The following is a 14,890-nucleotide window of genomic DNA, read 5'->3' as shown; positions in this document are numbered from 1 at the left end:
TTATTATTATTATTCTGTTATATGTCTATTAGTTTGGTTTGTTGTTGTGATAGTTCCTCTGACTGCAAAGTTGCGCAGCACACAGATGTATAACACCGACTCTGTAACATCAGTATATTCCCATATTGTTGCTGGTGTGAAATATTGGGTGGCCAAAAGGACCGTCCTGTTCTGTACGTCATTGGGAATGTGGCTACATTGGGTACTGTATCTGTGCAGATAAGCCTTAATGACAACATCGCCTAAATGTCCTCATCACCATTAAATAATGCAACTGCTAAATGTGTTTTATTTTGGCCTTAACTTCTTAGTTCCTGGGTGAATGATGCACATAATTCATTTGTGATTCATCAGGAGCCATTTTTATATATTTATATATATTTTTAGAAAAGTGTGTAATTTGTACCGGTGTTGAGTAACACAACAAGTTTATTTATTTTGTACACAGAAGACAATTCTAAATCCAGTGACAACTACAGGCAGTACTGTTACAGATTGAGGATCTAGGCAGATTAGAGAAATGGTCAAGAGAATGGCAACTACAGTTTAATGCCAAAAAATGCAAAATCATGCACTTGGGTCTCAGAAATCCAAAGACTCAATATAGTATAAATGGCACTATAATGGAAACTACTGAGGAAGAGAGGGATCTAGGTGTCACTATTTCAGGGGACTTAAAAGCAGGAAGGCAATGTAACAAAGCAATGAAGAAGGCAAGTCAGATGCTTGGTTGCATAGGGAGAGGTATCAGCAGTAGAAAGAAAGAAGTAATAATGCCACTGTATAGGTCATTGGTACGACCTCATCTAGAGTATTGTGTTCAGTTCTGGAGGCCATATCTCCAGAAGGATATAAATACATTAGAGACTGTACAAAGAAGAGCAACTAAAATGGTGCATGGCCTACATCACAAAACATACCAGGAAAGACTAAAAGATCTTAATATGTATACTTTAGAGCAGAGAAGGGAAATGGGGGACATGATAGAAACTTTCAAATATATCAAGGGCTTTAACAAGGTACAGGTGGGAGACACAGGAAGAGGAGCAACAGAACACGAGGACATGCACTGAAACTAGAGGGAGGAAGATTCAGGGGAAATGTGAGGAAGAATTTTTTCACAGAAAGAGTAGTAGATAAGTGGAATAGCCTCCCAACAGAGGTGGTAGAGGCAAATACAGTAGTACAATTTAAACATGCTTGGGATAAGCATATTGATATCCTTACAAAAAAATAAGGATCAAATATGGTTTGAGGTAACATGTTTAAAAAAAGGGGCAGACTAGATGGGCCAAGTGGTTCTTATCTGCCGTCAAATTCTATGTTTCTATGTTTCTAGATTACTGCCGGGAAGGATATAGCTTGTCCTACTACCATCTACTTCAAACAACAAAAGTGAGTCATATGTTGCAACCATCTACGGCAAAACCTGGAGGGACAGGTATCTGCTTTCCTGCAGTCTGCTAGAAGCTTTGCTGAATCTCCTATACTTATTACAAACAGAGTTAGCTGCCATTAGTCATCCATGGTAAAGGTTATTTCTAAGCTGGACTCTGTATTCAGTCATATATGACGAACTGTGTCCTGCTGGTTATTCATGTATTTTATTTAGCTTATTTTAAAATTAAATATGTTAATTGCATTTAAATTTTTATTTTTTAAATGAAAGTCATACTTGTTAAATATTTGCAGGATTATTTCTTATTTTCAGTGTGTTTACCTGTAGACTTTTCCTGTGGACTGACTCGCCAAGGTGCGACATTCTTCTTAGTGTAAAATATACTCTGGCGTTCATGAATTACACGCTGTGAATGTGATGACTTATTTCAGATATGGGCATAGGAAATATAATTATAAATTCTGCTGTAATGCGTATTTGGCCAGCCTGATAGAGGCACCTTTGTTGCACAGGCAGCTGTTCCTGATGGAGGCTAAAATCCAGATTTATATTTAAACAAGATCTTCTTGAAATAATAATTTCCCACTATGTAATAATCCAACGTCTTATTCCTGAAGGGGCAGCAAATGTATCATATTCATGTCAATATGATCAAGAATAAATTATTGTCTTGTAATATAAAATTCTACAGCCGTGCCCCACTCAACTAAGTTAATTAATAATTATTCATCTGGGGTACAAATGCAAGGAAGCATATTTAAACTCACACTAAGCAAATTTGGAAAATGTACTTGTTCAGCTGCCTTTACCGACCAATAGAGGGCAGTAGAGAACTGAAAACAGTTCCCCTTTTTTATGCTGTGAATGTAAAATGGCAATGGGGCCCAATGAAAATGATGATACATTGTGTCAGGAGCAATATGCATAGTAGAGTATACTGTGCCAGCCTCAGATATATAAGCAGTTAATAGAGTAACAACGCTTTCTGGTATTTTAATGTCCTCAACATAACTGGAAAATCAATTTTGCTCATATATTTTAATAATTGTGTTTAGGATATTTATAACGTAAAATAAAAGATACTAATTTTCAGTCGGCAGAATAACAAACTTTCCGGAAGAACCCTGCATTCATCTATTTAAACATGGTAGATAAATATGGCTGCTGCAAAGCTATGCGCTTTATGATCTAATTCCTCTGAGGACTATGACGGTTCTGCAAAGGGGCGATGTATACACATTTCCTAGCAGCAATGCAATAGATGGTCATATTTAGGAGGAGCGCGGAAGTCTGCTGTCTGCTAACCACACACGTTTTATTTGGATGTGCCATAGGCAATAGTCGCACCTTTGAAAGTCTTGTACATAGTGTATAACAGCCAACTGGTGGCCATAGCTTAGTGTATAACTGGTGGCCATAGCTTAGTGTATAACTGGTGGCCATAGCTTAGTGTATAACTGGTGGCCATAGCTTAGTGTATAACTGGTGGCCATAGCTTAGTGTATAACTGGTGGCCATAGCTTAGCCAGAAGGTAGATAATAGATGACTGGTGCCATAGCTTAGCCGAAATTAGCATCTAATGTTCTTTTTGTGAAGTTATTGTATAGAATATTATGTTATTATATCAGATAGTTGTGTAAAATATTACATTTTAAAATATCAGATGTTTGCGCTTTATAAATAACTGCTACTAATAATTTATTTATTTACAGATTCTTATATAGCGCAGAATATTCAGTTGCGCATTACAATGGGAAACAACAGTGATAAAACCAACTGGGTAATATCAGACCGACATAGAGGTAGGAGGGCCCTGCTCGCAAGCTTACAATCTATAGGGATAAATATTGTGAAATACATTTTTTTATTAATGTTGAGTTATTGCAGTTTGTGAAATGAATTTGTCCTCATTAGATAATCGGGGGGGGGGGGGGGGGGGGGGGAGGGGGGGGAATCTCCTGACATGAGTTTAATCATAATACATTTCCCAGTCTAAACTCTTTTAAGACATTAAAATATTGTTGTATTGTCTAGTTCTTATCATTCTCGTCCTGAGCTGTTTTCTAAGGCTACAGTGTTTAAAAAATTCCTTTTTTTTTGTTTAATTTCGTGACAAAGTTGGCAAAATATTGTTTGCAATGCATGCGGGGAAAAATGTCAACAAGCAATTTATTTGCAAGAATCCGTAAACTTCCAACAAAGGAGAAGAAAGGAGGAAGACGATGGTAGTAAGATGCTCAGGCTGATTAGGGCTGGATGCATATTTCAATGCAGGAAACAATTCTTTGTTGATGCTACTTATTCAACATGCTAGGCATAGTCAGATCCCAAATTATAACCTGGAACTTGCGGCTGTCCTGTAACGTGTCTTCTGTTTGCTTCCGCGTTTATTTTTTGTTTTGTCTTCTTACTGAACTTTGGTTACATTTTATTTTTAAATAGTTTACTTTATGGATTGTAAATAATGCAGCCAGCCATAAATATGATATATTAAAGACACATCACAAGACAACGAGTTGTCAATATTTGGTAAAATAAGTGTACACGTAGGTCTTAACTACATGCGTGTGCTAGGAAAACGGGCAACACTGCAGGAAAAGTCACGCACTCTTTCAACGCATGTCAGAGAGGTGTTTTTTAGGTGTTCTTCTTTTACGCCTACATGCCAGTGTTCATTCTAGCACCCTGCACCTAGTCAGCGACTAGGGCATATTTTCGATGTATCGCTGCTGTAGCGATAAATCACATATAAAAGTTTGACCGTCATAATTTAAATGTCTTCCTCACTGATTTTTGGGGTTGTTACAACCCAAAAATATGTTTAGAAAGACTTCAGCTGTTTTGTATTAATTCCTTGTCGGCGACCGATATTGAGAGACAACAGTTATCTATTTGTCGTTCCATGTATTTTTACTACACGTCTCATGTTTCCAATGACAACTGAGGTGAATTGTGGCTGCATTTACTGAGTTAATGTTCGTGAATGTTAATTCAGCACAATCTGGTTGGACAATACAGAGCTCATGTAATTATCAAAATATGCCTTGGATTGATCAGATTGGGACTATCGTGTCTGGAAAATGCTATGAGACCAATATAGCATCATCCCGTCTGTGCACTCAGAATGTATATGTCATTTTCCCTACCGATCTGTGTAATATTAACCTCCCTATATGTGCTACAAATGACTGGCAGTTGGTCCATACGCCATATAGCCCGGTCTCCTAAAACCACCACGTGCTATGCTGCATAGATAGCATTGTTCCAGTTCTGTGCGTTATAGTTTGATGCTTGTACAGACTGTGTAAAGACTGCCTGATATATTATATTGGTATGTTTCAGTAAGGATACCATGCACGGACTTGTTACTTTTCTGATATGATTGACTGTACTGTTATTTCTTTGGTGACCCCTCTTTCCAGTGAGGCAGCCATTGGTGGCTGAATGACCGCTCGTTAGCGACATTGTAGAGCACAGATTTGTAAGTCTCCCGAAGCCTGAATAGGACGAATTGAGCAGAAGATATCATTAGGTCCCTGTCAGTGACGTGCATTCAGGAGAGAGAAAAGCATTTTATTTATGTAGAATGGATTATTTAGCACTGTCATCCAATATCAATAAAACAAATGGGAATTGTCCCGTTACTCACCGTGTAACATTATTCTTCATACCAGGGGACCCAGCAGCAGTGGCGGCAGTATAGAGCGTTATGGGGGGCTTATACTCCAAGCGGTCCTCATTCTGACGTTCAGGGGTAATTGACTAATGTTCTGTAATGTCGGGTGGGACGTCCAGGTGATAAGGCACAGAGACAGCATACTAGGACCCTGATCATGGACCCTGATGATGGGACGGTGTAGGTTATAGTTTATTGTCAAGTTTACATTTTCATAAATTGTAATACAATTCTAATCTTGTGTCATTTTCTATTGTATCTTTTTAATTCTTGTATAAGCATTTTATATAATAGCAATTATATCCATTGGAAGTGAATCGCTTTGCAAATGTTGGGGGGGGGGTACAAATAATGCAAATGAGCTGTACCCAGGTGACTGAGAACGCGGAACCCTCAGGAAGAAGGTGATCCTGCAGCAGAAAGTGATTATGTACAATAAGTGTATGTCTGATTATTTGTTGAATTATAGAACAAACGGTACTTATGTAGTATCTGGGCTGCCGATTTCAAAATCGGGTCGGATCGGGAGATCGCATCGCATCGCATGCGACCATGCGATTCGATGCGATGCCCCGATTTTTCCATAGGAATCAATGTTAAAATGATTCCTATGGAAAAATGGGTCCTTTTCATACCCCTACTATCCAAGTGGGCATGGAGTTGGATATAAACCTGTGGCGAGCGTAGCGAGCCACCGAGCCCGAAGCGTGGCGAGCGGACGAATACCGTCCCCTCGCGGGGCTCGCTTCGCTCGCCACGCTTCGGGCTCGGTGGCTCGCTACGCTCGCCACAGGTTTATATCCAACTCCATGCCCACTTGGATAGTAGGGGTATGAAAAGGACCCATTTTTCCATAGGAATCATTTTAACATTGATTCCTATGGAAAAATCGGGTCATCGCATCCGATATCGGATGCGATGCGATGCGATGCGATATCGCATCGCATCGCATCTGATTGTATGCCTTAACTTAAGGCATACAATCAAAAAATCGGCAGCCCAGATACTACATAAGTACCGAACAAACTAACATTTTATACAATTCATTTTGTACCCTCTGAAAACCTTTCATCTTACTATATATTCCCACTTTGTTGTTGTATTTCTTCTCTCTCACTTGTACAGGGCCCTGGGACGTGTTGGCTCCTTATAAGAAAGGGATATGAAGCTAGGAATTGTATTTAACATAATCTATCCCAGAGACGTCAGACGACCTCAGGTCACCAGTGAGATAATCATCTAGTGAGTGTTTTTTTTTTAATTCCTTAATCCAAAATAAAAATTTGGTTAAGTATGTCTTAGATGAAACAGGCGTACATTGCTATCTAACCAGTGACCTGGAGACAGCCGACTTGCCTAACGTTCTCCCAGAATGCAGTGCTGCCCTGTAGAGACTTTGTGGCCTCCGCCAGCCCTGCACAGTGACATAGGAAAGCACTAGCACCAGTGACATTAAATCAGTAATTATGTCCCGCTACAAGCAGAGCAGCCTGCATGTGTATGTAAGATAACATGCAATCAAAGGGAAGCCTCTTCACATGATCTGTATATAGAAAATGTACATGTGACATCCAAACACATTTTCAATACACATTTGTTTATGTATCATATGTTTAATAAAGCCGCGTGTGGCAATGCTGCGGGTTATGCCGGTTACAGCAGGGTTAAAAGATCACATTAACTCCACGTGCACCTTATTGTATCGTTCTAGACAATGCTGCTGTTCACTTCCCCCTGCTTGAATAATATCTTCCACTTCAAACATTACAAGTATGATCATATTACATAGGGAGCTGATGATAATCTTCTCTGTTCCCCCAAGTAATATTTAACACATGCTAACTTTTAATTGAGCAGCTGAAAAATCAGAATGCAAATATAGTTCTAAACCCAGTGCCGTCATTGGAATGGACAGAGATAAAGACCAGTGACGTCATCATTATGGACCAAGAACTGTTTGCATCAGTTTATTAACACTTATGCTGACAATGATTTACCTGTTACTGTGTACATCTATGATGCCTTTAACAGCAACTACAGAGGATTAACTTTGTATGCAGTAATTGTTGATATTGGGGAAACCCTATTCAGTCATAGAAAACATACAGAAATATTTTGTTGTCTGAATAAAGTTTTTTTGTTTCATGCAGGTTATATGGAAGGGGGAATAACTGCTACAACTTCTACAAGTGGATTTACGTACTGGTAGCAAGGTAAGTTTGTATCTATTGTATTCCATTCCCAGCTCTGCAAATAATAAAGTGACGCATGGATAATTACCTTCTATTCCGCTACCCAATCAGCCCTGCACTGTGTTCAGTAGTTATGTGGCAAACACCTATAAAAAAACAAAAATCTAAATTAAAAAGGAAAAAAAGAAAGAAAATGAAAAGAACAAATATTGGAAATTGTGGCTAGGACTATTCCTTCGTTTCGGTTCGTCCTTTGCATTATGAGAACTTTCTCCGGTGTGAAAATATTTGCTGGTTTCCTGCTGCAGGATTTCAGACAGAACTCCCAGAGAAAGCAGCGAGCGCATAATCCCTGGCTGTATTTGTACAGACGGAAGTGCAGTGGGATAAGGAGAAGTTGCTGCAGCACAGCACCACTCGCGTATTTATAACCTGTCAGCAGTGCCCTGGTCGGTTCTGATATTATCTGAGCGCCACAATAATAGCTAAACGTGCGATAATGGATAGAAAAACAAAGTGTGCACCATTAAATGGTGCTGTGTAACGCATTTACAATTGTATTGGTAATATGTGTTCCTGTATCAGAAATAGGCTGAAATCGGAAGGCTCAGTCTGGCTTTACACAGCGCAATATAATGAACAGCACCACTGACACCACTGATATGCAAAGCACCTTTAACCTTACAGGAGTAATAGGCAATATGGCACACAGCATTGTAAATGTAAATATATATGTTTGTGTGTGTGGGTGTGTCTCACAATAATATGATTATTTATACCCACAGCAACATTAGTATTTGCTGAATGTCAGCCAATAGATACATCAGAAATGTACAGCATGTGACTTTATTGATGCCTATTTAGACAGTGATATAACATTGACATTTCTAGAATTAAAATCTATCCTATGATATTAGATTTGGTGCTGTGTCTCCTAGAGAGATTCTTCTGTGCCAGTCTAACCTTTGCTCCCTGTGACCATTCTGTTCAGAATCAGAGATTCTTAAGCAGTGATTTTAGAGGTACGGAGTGGGAGACTGCGGGCCGCTGTGGTTATCTATAAGCCAAACCCCCCATACCTCCTAATGCAGTTTTTATTGTGCTTCTGTAATTATCTCAAAGTGTAAAGTTCCAGTAATCACAGCTCTGACTTTGTATGTAGACTGGAATGTAGCATTTTCATTTTTGGGAGTTTAGGACACTTCTCCGTAGTCACAATGACAGAAATGTCCAATAGTTCAACTTTCTGCAAAAGTTTTTCTTTGCACATTTTATAACTGTCCCTATAGAACGCCCTATAGAGTGTATTCTGTGTTCAAATTTTATTAGGTTTTTTTCCCCCTACTTCTTAACCCTTTGGGTGCCAAGCACATTTGTCAAAAAATGGCCAAGCAAACATTTTCATTCATCATAATGACCTGTAATGTTACCTTTTATAGGAAATATAATGGTTTTATTTATTTTAATTTATATAACAAATGTGAGCGACGCTGGCATTTTTAACAGATATCTCTCACAGGCTTTGTGGTTCCTTTAAAAAATTTCTATTCTTATTCCCAATCAATAATAACATTTCCCGTTATTTCAGAGTAAGAATATTTTTTTTTTTTTGTGCAACTTTCGTGGATCCATTCTGATGTGGAGGGTCACGCTGTGCTCTATTATCTCCTAAACGAATTAAGCTGGAGTCATTTGCCAAACAAAGCAACAAGGGTGATTGACTATGAATTAACTAGCATAGAGCGCTCATTTGCATGCCCGTTTCCCAGAATGCCTAGCAAGTGGTAACGTTTTCTGCCTATGTGACCGCTGAGTGAGGTGTGTATCCAGCGTGTTCTTAATCACGATGATCCCATTAATGAGCGTGAAACATACATAAAGAAACCTACTTTTCTTATCACGCTTGTAGTTTGATAAGGTGTTTATCAGGGACATGGATTAAATGTGAAGCCTGTTCTAAACTATATTGACTGCATCACAGCAGTAGCTGAACCGCCTCCGTTCAGAGAGTGCGAGTAGACTAATTCCTTTCTGCCGCAGTCATGACATGAGGGCTTGTTACCTTGTTGTGCTTATCTATACCTCCCTTATCTTCAGGGCATTGATTCCTACTTAATGGAGCCAGCGATATACAAATGAAACAGCCAGATGTGCCATGTTGTAATACCCCTGCCACAAATCAGTTCCTTCCCTTGTAAATATACCAGGCCAGCCTGTAGGAAGAGGCAGGGAGCCGAAGTGAGGAAAGCCCTTGGAAAACATATCAGATGTTTGCCGAAGGGAATCTGCCGCTATTTTTTTTAACCCCTTTTAATCTTCTGGGCAGATTCATTTACCCGCCAGTTCTGCGTTGTATTGCCCAGAGCTAATTTTAGGTAAAAAAATCCACGAAAAAGTATGATCTAATATAACAGGACAGTAAGGAGGCTGGTAGTGGCATCAGCGGCATTCAGAAGCCGGTTATACGGTGTTACACGGTTAACTTTTATTACTGAACGAAGAACAAGAGCCACCAAGTGTACTTTCTTGCAAATGAAAGTGTATAGAGTATTGTATGGTACATTTAAATGCCCCTATTGGAGTTTTGACGTGTTTACATAAACTGCTAATTAAATTTTTTTTGGGGGGGGGGGGGGCACTTGTATCTCATGTCGACTTAAACAATTTCCCCATCAGTACAAGACCTCGACATATACGCCCCACATATTTACACTCAATGTTCTGGTATTAGAACATTAATTATCTTTATTGCCCATCCTTTACTATTCAAACACTTCTATGCACATTGGGCCAGATGCACTAAGCTTCCAATGTGATAAACTGGAGAGTGATAAACAACAAACCAATCAGCTCCTGACTGACATTTTTCAAACACATTCTGTCACCTTGATAATTGCCTCCCAACTTTCAGATTTGTCCACGTTGGAACCCTCGCCTGAAATTTAGAGTTGTGGCCTGCTGACAGGGGAAGGGGGGCCTACAAATCACGCCACTCCTGTTTTCCCGTACCCTGTTTTGCCGCTGTGGTTGTGGGTATAGACATGCGCACAGCGTCTATTTACAGGTGACAGGGGGACTCCCAACAACCCCCTCCCCCGCCGCGGGACACTGCTGGGGTTGGACGCGAGAACATCCCAAGAAAACAAGATATTCCCGTGACAATCGGGACAGTTGGGAGGTAGGCATCGGTGTCCTGTCCCCTCCAATTTTGCATTGTACTGTATGTTGTTATTTTCTTGTTATTCACTTATCTGTGTATTGTCAGGCATTGTGGAACCCTTGTGGCGTCATATAAATAAAAGATAATAATATCCTTCTTTTTGACAATAACGGAATAATTATCATCTTCGTTGGAGGTGCAATTTAAAGATCAGCATTTCTTTGGATGAAACCCGCATTAACATAATGCAAATTCGTATTTAAATAACAAAAATAATTTGTGACCAATCTCACCATAACTCTGTTCTATGCTCGCTGTCTAACCCATCTGTGTCACCCCTGGTTGTTTGCCCCTCCCATTTAGAATGCAGGGCCCTTTTCCCTAATGTGTTTTTTTTAATCTCTTTGTTAAACCATATTTGATGGCACCAAATACTCTGATACGTACGCCAGTGTCCCGTGCTGAGGCAGCTATGTGTATGTACCCTGTACTTGTCTTTTATTGTATTAAAATATAAGTCACTGTTTTGGGTTCTGTGGATTCCTTGTTGCGCCATATAAATTAAATATAATAATAATAACAAAGTTGTGTGATGTAGTTTGTGGTGAAACCACCTCCTAGTTTTCAGTCACAAATATAATCTCGTCTCCCTAACTGTGTGTGTGTATATTCCTGTATATCAAGTCAGCAAGGAATTCTGGGATGTTCCCACTTGTCCTTCTGACCTGTGAGTTTAGTTTTCTTTGGGACATACTGACCCATGGCCGGGCCTAAGGCCGCTCTGACTTGATCCCACCCGGCTCCTGCTCACGTCATCTCCCTTTTCTGACCAGCTCTGGTATTCCTGTGCCCCAGACAGCACACGGGCCTTACCTGAGATAATGCTGTGTAATTACGCCCTTTAACACAGCTTAAACGACCCGCTCTTTGTTTTTACTTGAAAGAAATGACAGTCAGTCTCTTCTATTCACACCAACAAAATACCCAGGGATTGTCATTTGCTGACCATTTACTTCTCATTAATTCTGTTTCATGATGTCCACAGTCCCTAATGGCTCCCTGGGTGCGGGCTGCAAGCTCTCCCAATTATCTCACTCCCAAAATTAAGATACAGACATTGATTAGTCTGAGTGATAATCGCACAGAAAGCGATATTATATTTTATTCTTATGTGCTGGTATTACTGACTCGGATCTATATTATTGGTAACACTGTAACATACTTCCTGGGGTCGTTTTGCTGGTGTACAGGTCTAAGCGCACTTTGTGCGGTGCTTTATCGCGAGACGTTAATGAACTATGCGTCTGACCTTTGTTTTACCTGGGTTTGCATGTAACTGGTTTTACAAGGCCTCCTGCAGGTTTATCCTGCGTGTTTTCACACTGTGTATGGTCAGGAACATGAGATCATGCAAATACAGGTATAGCAATGTCGTGCATATTTCAAGTGCACCTGTATGTGCGAATGAAGTGGGGGTAGTTATTGGGCTAAATCAGGGCAAAGATGATAGACGGTGTGTAGATGGATCTGCAACACAAGGATAAATTTCCTCTGTACATAAGGTAAATATATGTAAGTTGTAAAGACTGTGGTGATTTAGCTCCTGTTACTTGTTAGTTATGTACTTGTTGCATTCACAGCTAATATTGAGTCCCCACTGGGAACTCTAGAGAAGGGGTGGCCAAACCAGTCTTCGAGATCTTCCAACGGTCCACGTTTTCCAAATCATCTAGCTGGTGCACAGGTGTAGTCATTACTAACTGTCACATTTCCCAGGTCACCTAGTCGGTGCACAGCTGTAGTCATTACTAACTGTGACATTCACCAGATCACATAGCTGGCGCACAGCTGTAGTCATTACTGTCACACTTCCCAGGTCACCTAGCTGGTTCACAGCTGTAGTCATTACTAACTGTCACATTTCCCAGATCACCTAGCTGGTGCACAGCTGTAGTCATTACTAGCTGTCACATTTCCCAGGTCACCTTGCTGATGCACATGTGTAGTCATTACTAACTGTCACATTTCCCAGGTCACCTAGCTGGTGCACATGTGTGGTCATTACTAACTGTCACATTTCCCAGATCACCTAGCTGGTGCACAGCTGTAGTCATTACTAACTGTCACATTTCCCAGATCACCTAGCTGGTGCACAGGTGTAGTCATTACTAACTGTCACATTTCCCAGGTCACCTAGCTGGTGCACATGTGTAGTCATTACTAACTGTCACATTCCCCAGATCACCTAGCTGGTGCACATGTGTAGTCATTACTAACTGTCACATTTCCCAGGTCACCTAGCTGGTGCAGAGCTGTAGTCATTACTAACTGTCACATTCCCCAGATCACCTAGCTGGTGCACATGTGTAGTCATTACTAACTGTCACATTTCCCAGGTCACCTAGCTGGTGTACAGGTGTAGTCATTACTAACTGTCACATTCCCCATGTCACCTAGCTGGTGCACATGTGTAGTCATTACTGTCACATTTTCCAACATGCTGCATCATCCCTGCTGTAGATCCACAGGTTGGCTGAGACACATGAACTGTTGGTAGATGTTGAGGACAGGTTTGGCCGCCCCTGGTATAGACATTAGTCTGCGATATAGCGTATGCGATAATTGTACATGCAGTTCTGTATTGCCGGATGATTTCCTCCTTGCCTGACAATAATCAGGCCACAACTGATCGGGTCAGTGTGATGCCGACCAATCAAGTCCTGCGCTTGTCATAGTCATTAAGGACCTAATTCATGTTGGCTCAGTAAGCAGCAAAGATCGCTGCTTACCAAGCGATGAAGCGTCGGGCCCCCTCACTCCTCTATAGCTGCACTCAGCGCACTTCACTCCTCCCGGTCCTAGTCCACGTCGTGGTAAAGTGTAAGAATTTTTTTGTTTTTCCAAAAATTGTGAAAAACTCTTGTCAATTTTTTTCATCTGTCGACCATGATCGTATTGACCTTTTGCTTGTGTCGACCTAATACATATTCATCAGTTCTTTGTAGGGGATCTTTTTGTCATGGCCATTCTGGGAGTGTCAGGGAGAACGCAGGCGTGCCCAGGTATTTTCAGGATGGGCCTGTGACGTCAGCTCCAGGCTCCATCAGCCTGATGCTGCTGAATAGGTTCTGGATTATGCACAGACTGGACACTGGGAAATCATCCGATGGTGAGTGAGTTGCAAATGGATTTGTCGCTGGACTGCGTGATATTCGCAGACCATTCGCAATCACTCACAGGACGTGATGTCACTGTGTCTGGGCGGTGGCTTACTGATCGCAGGGCTCGGCAAAATCACCCATCAGGGATCAGGTGTGAATAACCCCCTATATTCCCCGTCACATTGATACATACACGAGGGTTATATTTGTTGTCAGGAGCCAATTAATTGGCCAGTATGTTCTTGGAGTGCACAATGAAATACACAGCATCCGGAAGAAACCCGTGCAATTGTAGAGAGGACAAACAAACTCTGCACAGATACTACCATGGTCAGGAAGCCATAATGCTAAAACGTGCTGCAAAATATTTCAGTTACACGGCAGGGATTTAGTCTGTGGAGCTTAGATGTCACATTTGGAACCCATGTGTCTGACTAAATAGCATCCTCTGGATGACCATCTACATGTGGCTCGCTAGATGTTGTGGTACTACAGATCTCAGCATCCTAGCTGGCAGAGCATGTTGGGGTACATGTGGTAGGGAATATAGATTGTAATCTCCACTGGGGCAGGGACTGATGTGAATGTTCAACTATCCTCTGTACAACGCTGCAGAATATGTGTGCGCTATATAAGTAACGGGTAATAAATATGTATTTATATTGGTAACAGCGAGAACCACATGGAAAGGGTTTTTAAGTTCCCTTATTGTATGTGCTGTCTGTATAACAAGTGGATGAGCAACAGCCAAAGACTTTTTCCTGCACCAGAAACACCTCTGGTATCCGGTGTATGGCAAAGTACAGGTCATGGGGGAAATTTACTAAAGAAAATTTGTAAACAATAGGTGTATTTGTATCCAGAAAAACACTTATTTTTGACATTTACAATCCCGAAAATACGGCAATTCGTATTTGTATTGATAGCACATCAATACGAATACGAATTGCTGTATTTTCGGGATTGTAAATGTCAAAAATAAGTGTATTTCTGGATACAAATACACCTATTGTTTACAAATTTCCTTTAGTAAATTCCCCCCTACATGTCCTCATACCTACAACCTCCTGTTTATTGTGTATCCTTTCCGAAAAGGAAATTGACTAAGATGGGAGATCTATTTCACATAAAATATTGCTATGGGCAACCAATCAGAATCTACTTTTTATTTATTTAGCACCTTCTACAGCATGCATTCACAACCACGGTCCTCAAGGCACACCAACAGTGCAGGTCTATCCAGGCTTCAGCACAGATGGATCAGAATCACTAAGGTACTAATGAAGTCACCTGTGCTCAAG

At 40.7% G+C, this 14,890-nt stretch overlaps 1 protein-coding gene across 3 annotated transcripts in view; it reads left to right on the top strand.

The window, feature by feature from the left end:
* Positions 1–14,890, top strand: part of LOC146025658 (renalase-like) — a 280,779-nt gene that overhangs the window by 19,209 nt on the left and 246,680 nt on the right. For 2 of the 3 annotated variants that reach the window (XM_083155631.1, XM_083155630.1), the window contains exons 2-5: positions 1,340–1,395; positions 3,113–3,202; positions 6,202–6,318; positions 7,227–7,289. The gene's annotated coding sequence lies outside the window, so the exon portion shown is untranslated. Of the gene's footprint in view, positions 1–1,339; positions 1,396–1,416; positions 1,442–3,112; positions 3,203–6,201; positions 6,319–7,226; positions 7,290–14,890 lie in introns of those variants that run through there. The other variant, XM_083155632.1, reaches the window with a different exon arrangement.

The sequence above is a fragment of the Crinia signifera genome, chromosome 8 (genome assembly GCF_055691185.1).
Source record: "Crinia signifera chromosome 8, ASM5569118v1, whole genome shotgun sequence".
NCBI classification, from domain to species: Eukaryota; Metazoa; Chordata; class Amphibia; order Anura; family Myobatrachidae; genus Crinia; species Crinia signifera.
Note: the sequence above shows the minus strand (reverse complement) of the source record. Positions and strands in the feature narration are given on the sequence as shown.